The following is a 10,110-nucleotide window of genomic DNA, read 5'->3' as shown; positions in this document are numbered from 1 at the left end:
CCTTCCCTTCCCTTCCCTTCCCTTCCCTTCCCTTCCCTTCCCTTCCCCTCCCTTCCTTTCGTGACCTGATGTCTTCTCCAATGGCTTTGGTGTTGGAGAGAAGGAAATCTGTGTCAAGGGTATATTTAGGAACTCAAGGAGATATTAATTGTTGCAGTAAACCTGTGAAAACTATGATGTGGTAGCTCTACCTCTGGTCATTTCACAGTAAAATAATTTGCTCTAAAAGTAAGAAGCTTGAAAATTTAATTAATTTGCTACTTGAAACATTCTGATGTATTTCTTTTTTTCAGGATATTTATTCTTCACATGCAGCATGCCAAGCTGCAATTAATTTCTTGCTGTAGTCTTCATGTCCCATAAAGCCTATGTAGCTCAAGCATTTCAGAATTGAAGATACATTTGGAACATGACATGAAATACAACCAGAGTTTCTGCTCACTGTCTCACATGTTGCATCATTTATTAACACTCCCCTTCATAAAAAGTCTAGATGATGAAGCTTCTACAAAATCTCTCTGACCAGTCACCTGTCTGTCTCCCATGTACCAAACACAAAGCAAAGCTCAGTAGCTTGTGTGCCCTTTTCAGCTTTGGTTCTTACAGAGTGTCTTATTAAAGTTATTAAAAAAGGGGTGAGAAAACAGGAATATCCCTTGCATGAACAAGAGGCAGAGACTGAGATGCTTTCTCAGCTTGTGGTGTTCAACTGTGCAACGGGCATTGCATGCTGTTGTGCTTTATGGCATCTCTCTGCTGAAAAGGCTGATTAAAAAGGCAGAGTAAATGCATGCTGCTGTCATCTATGACATTTCAATAAAACAACAGCATTTTTATTATTTTTAAGAAATCTTTCTAAGAGTAAACTGTGTGCTTTAAGAAACATACTTACACATGATACTGCATGAGTTGAAAGTCTTGATATTGTTGACAGGTAGGTGAATAGACTGCAGTCTCTTCAAGCTGCAAGACAAGGAAGAAATTGGTCTGGAAACCTGCTGAAGAAAAGGACTGTTTGGCACTCTTTGGTGCAATATGTACAGCTCTCCCTCCTATATGTATTTGGGGTAATGTTCATAGAATAGAATCATAGAATCATAGAATATCCTGAGTTGGAAGGGACCCACAAGGACTGTCAAAGTCCAACTCCTGCCCCAGCACAGCACAATGCCTAGAGTCATGCCATATGCCAGAGGCTGAACAAGCCAAGTGACCTCAGCTGCTTCTCATACTGTTTTCCCTCTAGACCCTTCACCACCTTCATAACCCTCCTTTGCATGCTCTCTAATAGCTTTATATCCTTCTTGTATTGTGGTGCCCAAAACTGCTCACAGGAATCAAAGTGAGGCTGCAGCAGCACAGAATGGAGTGGGGACAGTCACGTCTCTTCACCCATCATTCTAGAATTCCGGGGAGATTTTGCAGAAAAATACTACTACACACACACACACACACACACACACACTCATACACACATACAGGCAGCTTTTCAAAGAAAAGTACTTTTACAAAGAAAAGTTCTTTTACAAAGAAAGCTTTTTATCCACACTTTTTGAACATTGTGCCTCAGATTGCTTTCATACTGACCCAACTTGTAAGAGCAGTCCTTTATCCATTAAGGTAAATAAATCTCATCGTTTTGGTCAAGCATGTGGATGCTTTCCAAGCTTTTTTTAAAACAATGATCCTAATTACCTAGCTCTCAGCAATGATCCTAATCTAAGTTTATGTGCTGATTTTTGACTAGTCTGCTGTTGTCAAATCCAGCAGTATTTTAAGGGCAGGCAATAAGCTGTGTTTCATCATTGCTACTGTCCCATCTACTTGCTTTATTTTATGCCTCAATGTCAGGAAGTTCTGCAAAGATTAATGGGATTTAAATAACTGTATTGGTTTTCTCTCTATATATAAAAGTACACAGTGTTTCAAAGCTAAATAATGCCCTGACAAGTGAAAACAGTGCCTGGCACGTAACTGAGAAACTAGTCTTGGATGGTATTGAATTTCTGGCCAATACTGAGTTCTTTTTTGAGGTGAGGCAGAGCTGATGTTGATGTTCTTGACACATTGGATACAGCTATCATTTGTTTTCCTCATAGTCTTGCACTTAACCTAGCTCTGCCTGGAAACTGTCACCAGTGTAAATGAGAACAACCTTTGCTTTTTCACCTCAGGTTTCTGCATCTCGTGTAAGCCAAAGCAGTCCCTAGTTGCCACTTTTGGAAGACAATTAAAATTGCATTGTGACTGATCCAAGAATCAGACCTAGAACATTTAAATCTGTGTTTGTCTACTCAAGTGCCAAGGTAAAAAACATGGTCTTTCTAAAATATTGAAAAATATATGTTCATATGTTCAAGAATCACTTTGTTACCTGTAAAACTCAGTTTGCCATCGATCTGTGATTCATTCCATTAAGTGCTACACCACTCTCAACAAAGTGTCAGGAGTATCTGCAAAGGAAGGATTATGATCAAGGAAGCACTTCTTTTGTAATGAGATTACTTCTAACAGGATGCTATAATCATATATGCAGGGTTACCAAATAATTTCCCTTTGCAGTAACTCTTATGACAGTAAGTACCAAAGTAATAATTTGTGTCTGCTACACATTGTAAGCTGTTGTCAAACAGATAACCTGTCTATATGCTTAGAACTGGTATCTCCTGCTGTTCAGCTCAATGGACAAGGGGATTTTATTCATGGAGGCACCCTCAGTAGAATATAGGTTCAGACTGTGCAGGGAGATGCTCTAGTACTTCTAGGAAAGCACTAACTGCTCTCTGAATAGCACTTACATTATATTAGCTACTGGAGATGAGTGTTTGCTTTTTTTGTTTTCTTTTGCAATAACATCACTTTTCTGTGCATAATTCTGTTCATGATTTATACTTTGATACTTCATTCTGTGTTTTGTTTTGTTGGGTTTTTTTAGTTGATTTTTTGTTGGCTTGTTTGAGTTAAATGTATTTCTTAAATAAACCAACAGTCACTTATTTTTTGTCCCTGGAGATGGAGAAGTTAGTGGATTATTTCTCACCTACTAGCTCTGAAACAAGTAAGATCTTCCATCAGATATAATAAAAGTGAGTTAAACTCAGTGCCATGACAGAGCACTTGATTAACCAGCGGGGAGAGCTGTGTCTTTGGTAAGAATCACCTGCTGGTCAAGATGAGGACTTACAAATTCCTCTTCTTGAGATTAGGAATTTATGTATGAGATAAATCCAAACAAATGCTACATACTGGAATAAAGTTATGAACACCTTGAGGCTCCACTGTAGAAAGTCACTGTTTGTTGCCCAATAAAATGCTTTCAGTACAACTCTATCGATGCTATTTACCAAGTAGGAGGTGAGCAGAGGATTCCAATAGTTAATAACTGTTCTTGCCTTGACTACGCCCCCTTCACCCATTGATGGCATTCATTAAGGCTCAGATTTTTCAACCACTGTTCATATTAAGTAGAACCATCAAATTCCCCAGGTTTAGCTGTGCACTGAAGTCTCCTCCAGTCTAGTGGCATCTAGTCTAGGGTCCATAAGGTTTCCTAGTTATCATGTCTTTCTTTTCTGGCTATGTCCGGACTACATTTTAAAATTAGAGATAGTCTTTTCCATCTCCTGATAGTCCAGGATAAGAGGAATTGAACAGTATATAAGCCATAGGGACTAATGTTTCCAGAACAACTTTCTGACTTAGGCAATATTTTACATTTTGGAGGTGAAAGACTGCCAAATATTAAACATTATGAATCAAATTTTCACCTCTCATTGAAAAAAAATCAAAAGAGGGAATATGTCTGAGTATGTCTTCTCCCAAGTAACAAATGACAGGGTGAGATGAAATGGCCTCAAGCTGCACTAGGGAAGGTTTAGTTCAGCTTAACAGTTCAACTATTAAGACAAATTTCTTCACCAGTAGAGTTGCCAAGCACTGACAGAGGCTGTCCAGGGAAGTGGTGGAGTCAACATTCCTGGAGGTATTTGAAAGACGTGTAGAGGTGGCATTTGTGGACATGGATTATTGGTGGACTTGGTAGTGCTGGGTTAGCAGCTGGACTCAATGATCTTAGAGGTTTTCCACCCTAAATGTTTCTATGATTCTATGATTTAATCATTCTATATTAATATTCCTCCCCTCCTGTTTGGTGTGGTTTTTTTTTTTCCTGTGATGCAAAATTTTATGAAATTAATTCAGGAATTAAAAAAAATTACCCTAAATAGCAATTAATTTCAGAGTTCTGTTTCTAAAGATTTTACAAGGTAGATTTCTCGGTTCTAAGTAAAGATTTCATGTTTATATTTTCTTTATGACAGTTTTGCAAAGGCTTTTGTTTTTAAGCATTAATTGTTTGGGTTTTGAGTAGTTTTTTGTGACACACTTTCATCTCAGATGATCAACATTATAATTATCACCTAAAATTTAGCCTCAGCAGTGGTACCAATACAGAACATTACATTCTGAATGCTCACTTTAAATTATAACCATTTTCGACAGCTGTGCCACTAAGCATTATCTAAGCAAAGTAAATGTATAGGGTATTAAAGTCTGTGTGTTGATGTTTTTAAGCCCAGTCACTCAGAAATGAAGCTTTGTCTCAAGCATGAACTGAACTGGATTGTATATTCTGTACAGCATCTCTGTGCTCAGTTCTATAACACAGGCTGGTTTCCTATAAACGTGCCATATAAAGGGCTACTTCCTACTGCTCTCAGGTGTTATGGCAATTCAGGACTCACTTTTTGTTATGGCAGTGAAACCTCCATGGTACTGATGACTTCCAAAGAGAGCAAATTGAAGGAAATAGTACTCTTCATGTGTCATACAACGATCATTTTCTTTTGCTAGCTGAGACCAAGCTGATGATGCTTCTGAGTACACTGGGGTGCATTGTGCCTTTCTGGTTAAAAAAAGGATAACCTCAAATGTGTGTAGCATAAACACTGAGAGATTTCTGACTGTGAAGCTGCTGATATACCAAAGCAGGTAATTTTTTTGACTGTTTCGTTATCTTTGACAGGTGCCCCATAAATAAGTGCTATTTATTGCTTAGAGTTCAGCTTATTGGATAGGAATCAAAATTTACATGACCAAATCCCACATTTTGAGAGATTTGCTCCTTTGAGGCCACTCAGGCGGCTGAGAGAAAGAAAATGCTGGCTTTAGGAAGCAGCGAGTACACGCTGCCAAGTATGTTTTAGTGGCACATGACTGTTTTTTAAAGTTGCTGTTTGCTGTGACCCTTGGAGGTTTTTAAATGAATCCATATTTAGCTATCATAGCATCTCTCCCTCTCTGGAGACTCATCTTTGACCGTCTGTTTTTGGAGGATGAAAACTGGTCTGAGTTCCTTATTTGTCTGCTAAAATCAGGGGAATTGGTAGAGTGCTATAAAATTGGAAACTTGGACTTTATCTTCCATCTACCAAGAGGAACATTTCTATTTTTGTTCACCAGGGAAGGCAATATTTGCAGCTGACCAGAGGAAGAGGCCAGATCTATTCAAAGCTGTTGAGAGGCACTAATGCATGGAGTGACCAGTTCATGGAACAGGATGAAGGATGGAAAACAAGACAATTGTGCCAAGAGAAATTGTTTCAATGACTCCACGTGCCCTAAAGGGTTCTGCATAAACTTAGAGGTGGGATGGGAGAAAGAAGGTTTCTGCTTTCTTAACTGCATTGTAAATGCATCAGGGAGATTGATTTATGGACTTGGTGCTTAGGGTCTGTAGCACCTAATGCCAAATACTGGAGTCTTCCATGTTTCACCTATTCGTAGTGCTTCATACAAGAGTTCACATGTGAAGGACAGGATAACAACACTTGCTAAACTTCAGAGACGTGTAGTAATAAAGCCTCAATTTTCCTTGTTTCCCAAACTATTGATGTAGCAATATGCATCCATTCTGGTGGGTGGAAATGGTTTTCAGAGGTTGAATTATCCTTTGTACTGTGCAGCACTATTATTTTCCTCTGGAGTCTTCCCACTGTAGAAAATTCCGTCTATTTATCTCTTTGTATCATTATGGTTGTGAAATATGTGCCTGGATTGGTGAGCTCTGAGTCAGATTTTCTGCTCCTTTATACTGCTTTTCATGCCTTTCACCTTTACTGACTTCAGGAGTGCACAAACTCAGAGGCTTTACTGGAATGGACAAATTCTGCTTGTGTTTGTGTTGTTACGAAGGCCTTGGAATTAATTCCTTTGGGTGAAGATGAGTGTCACTGAGGTCAGGATGTGGTCCATCATTATCTCCAATGTAACAGTGTAACAGAAGGAAAAAATCATACCTACTTAGTTTTTTGACTGTTGATATGAAATCAGTGTTGCTTGGTCCATTGTGCCACTATTCAACTCTAGATGCAGACCTGAGGTAGGATGAACCAGGAGGGCTGGTGAGCACCCTTGCTGGAGATGACAGTTGTCAGAAGAAATGTTTGTTGGAAACAAATTATTGTCTCAACTTGCTGGTGACCTTAACTTGCTCGTTATAAAGCACAGCTTGACTGATGCATAATTGTATCCTGAGAAATCTGTTTGCTCAAATCTTAAAGGAAATGGTTATTTTTTATTCTGTTACTTTTGGTATAGTAAAGGCAACAAAACATTGGTTAAATGGAGTACCTCAATGATGCAAAAAATGAATCAACTTCTTACAGCAATGCCTGTCTCTCGGATGGAACCCCCCAGAATGGATGGGCTTCTGTTTCTTGCTGCAAGTGTTAGCTATCATGTAGATGAGCTATTGCTCTATCAGAAATCATGCCTAAGCCTGTTATTTCAAGGAGACAATTTTTTTTATAAAGAAGTGACTTCTTATTTTAAAGCCTTGGTAAATAAACACAGAGAAAAGCGGTTCTTGTGGAGACATGGCCATAATTCTGGGTAGGAAGCTATGATGCTAGTTGACTTCATTTTGTTTTAGGGAAGAGGACAGAGTTGGGCATGAGCAACAAATCTATACAAAGTTATTTATTGAACTTTGCTGGTGTCACTCTGATGTCCTTGAAAGTAGACTGCTTCATTTGTTACATACTCTGGTGTGGAGGAGAGACCGCTGTTCTAAATCTCAAACATCAAGAAAGGCAATGTGCAAACAGCTAGCTTTCAGCAGAAAAACTCAGGAATGTGCTATCACAGGAGTAGAGCACATACAAATTATTTTGATGTTGTCACACAGAGGTAGATTTCCCTGCATTGATTGTGCTTCAAGATTTTACTCTTTTCATCATCTTACTGAAAATCTCAGACAATTAAAGGTGCATGGTCAATAGATGGCAGCAAGTCATTTAGCCTATTACCTCTACTGGGCAATCCTCTGTGCACAATCAGTGCTCACCTTCTTTTAAGAAAACACCTCCTTCTTCTTTGCAATTCTAAAGGCTGCAATGAGATATATAAGCCAATGACAGTTAATCATATATTTCATCAAAGAAATATCCTGTTGCAGATATCTGGTGTGCATGTTTTTACAATTCCCCTAACATTATAGTTTAACCTTCATGTTTCTTCAGTCCAGCAATTATAAGCCCTTATAGCTGGGATCCAGAGTGATAAGAATTAGTGATTTCCTGTGGAAATGCTTTATCAAGGCACAGCAGAGGAGACGGTTCTAATGGGGAACTTCTACACCTTACACAGCTACCCCCATGAAGACCTTACATGTTGTCATGGCAGTGAGTGAGTGAAACTGACAGGAATTTACTGAATGAAGAAAAAAGTAATAATTCTTCAAAGTGCAGGGCCTGAAAATAATGTTGCTCACAGAAATCTTCCTTCCAGGAACTGCAGTAAAAACTCATTATATCCCCTAAACTGACCTCGGTTCCCAGAGATTTCATCTGTTAGTTTAGTGTCAGAGCTTCAACATCAGGCTTTCTGCAGTCATAGTGCTGCCTCTGACACTAATCTTTTGTGGAGCCTTGAAAATGGATGAGAAGATCTTCTGTTGAAATCTGTAGGAATCTAGGAAGCAAACCAGTACATGACCCACTACGCAGTCTTTCTCCTCTGTAATCTTTACTTCTCCCTGATATTCCAATATCTTAGAGCAAGAAATTCCTGTGAAGGAAGAGGAGGGAGAGGCATGCTGGTTTTATGATTAATCTCTTGCAAAGCTAATTGTGATTACAGCAGAAAATAATTATTTCCTTGGTGCTACTGCAAAATCAAGCAACTGGAAAATTATTGCCAAACTTTTAAATATTCTAGAACTACCTTTTTGCTGAGTGATTGGTGGTTTGCTTTGAGTTGATACATGCTTGATAATTATACTGACAATATTGACACTTTTGAATCTTCCCATAGAAAGTTTTCATTTGAGAAAAGATAGATAATACCACATTCTAAAACTACAGATGTGATGGTAAAACCTTGAGTTTCACTGTTTAGTTATTAAAAGTGCATTTATTTAAGAGACGTCTGAGAAGTATTTTTTATATCCTCATTTTATTTTACGTATGTACCTTACTTCACAGCTGTTTTAAGGATTTGATAATTTAAAGATTTATAAAGCCAACCTATATAAAGAACATTTGAAAACAGAATCAATCATTTCGTACATAACTAGTGTAGCAGCATTATTCTGAAGACCTTAAGGCATATATTCAAATGTTAATTAATATAGGACCCTTGTGAAGAGAATAATTATTAATATGCTCATATTATCAGTGAATAAAGTAGACACAGAGCATACTCTAACACTGCTGGGAAAGCAATAATAACTCCTGCTTGACCATCTTGGTAAACTTCTATGATGAAATGTCTGGTTTGGTAGATGAGGGGAAAGCAGAGGATGTTGCCGACCTTGATTTCAGTAAGGTCTCCCATAAGATCCTCACAGACAAGCTGATGAAGTATGGGTTGGATGAACAAATGGTGAGGAGGATTATAAACTGAGGGGGTGGGTGATGATCAGTGGCGTGAAATTGGAGGCCAGTAACCATCAGTGTAATCCAGGGGTCAACACTGGGTCCAGTTCTGTTTAAGATCTTTGTTAATGATGGGGAAGATTGTGCCCTCAGCAAGTCTGAAGATGACACAGAGCCGGGGGGAGTGGCTGGTAGGTGCTGCCATCCAGAGGGCCCTCATCAGACGGCAGAAATGGCATGACAGGAACCTCATGGAGTTCAACAAGGAGAAATGCAGTCCTGCACCTGGGGAAAACAACCCAAGGCACCAGTATATGCTGGGGGCTGCTCAGCTGGAAATAAGCTTGACAAAAAAGAACTTGTGGATCCTGGTGAACACCAGGTTGAACATCAGCCCCCAATGTGTTCTTGCTGCAAGGAGGATGAATGGGATCCTTGTCTGCTGCAGGCAGAGCATTGGCAACAGGTTGAGGGATCCTCCTCCTCTGTCAGCACTGATGGGCCACACCTGAGTGCTATGTCCAGTTCAGGGCTCCATGTTCAAGAGACAGTGACATTCTGTGGGGAGCCTGAGGGAGATGGGATGGTTCAGCTTAGAGAACAAAGTCTCGGTGGAGAATCTCAATGTGTAGAAATACCTGAAGGGAGGGTGCAAAGAGAATGGGACCAGGCACTATTCAGTGGTGTCCAGTGACAGGATCAGAGGCAATGGGCACATACTGAAACACAGGAAACTCCCTCTGAACATGAGGAACCACTTTTACTACTGTGAAGGAGACTGAGCAGAGGTTGCCCAGGGAGGCTGTGAAATCTTCCTCCTTGGAGATATCCAAAAGCTGTCTGTACATGGTCCTGAGCAGGTATCCCTAGGTGGGCATGCTTGAGCAGGTGGTTGAGCCGTCACCTCCAGAGGTCACTCCCAACCTCAACATTTTTGTGGTTCTACCTAGGATTCCTTACTCAGTCTTTCTCTAACATCATATACTCTATAAAATCCATATGAACCTAGATATTTTTCATGCTGTGTTTCCATGTTTCTTACTCTATTCATGTTCTGAAGTAATATACATTTTTTAGAATAAGTTCTATTTTTTTTTCTTCTCAAAGTTATACTGTTTTTTCTTTGCATATTCTGCTTCTACACTGGTTTTCCTTCTTCCCTCCTTTCTTCCTCCATTTGTGTGGATTCATTTTCCCAATCATGATATTTTCAGCTATTCAAGATGCCCATCCT

This window comes from Corvus kubaryi, unplaced genomic scaffold (genome assembly GCF_017639235.1).
Source record: "Corvus kubaryi isolate FWS band 111438036 unplaced genomic scaffold, C.kubaryi_AGA036_p1.0 133, whole genome shotgun sequence".
Lineage (NCBI taxonomy): Eukaryota > Metazoa > Chordata > Aves > Passeriformes > Corvidae > Corvus > Corvus kubaryi.
Note: the sequence above shows the minus strand (reverse complement) of the source record.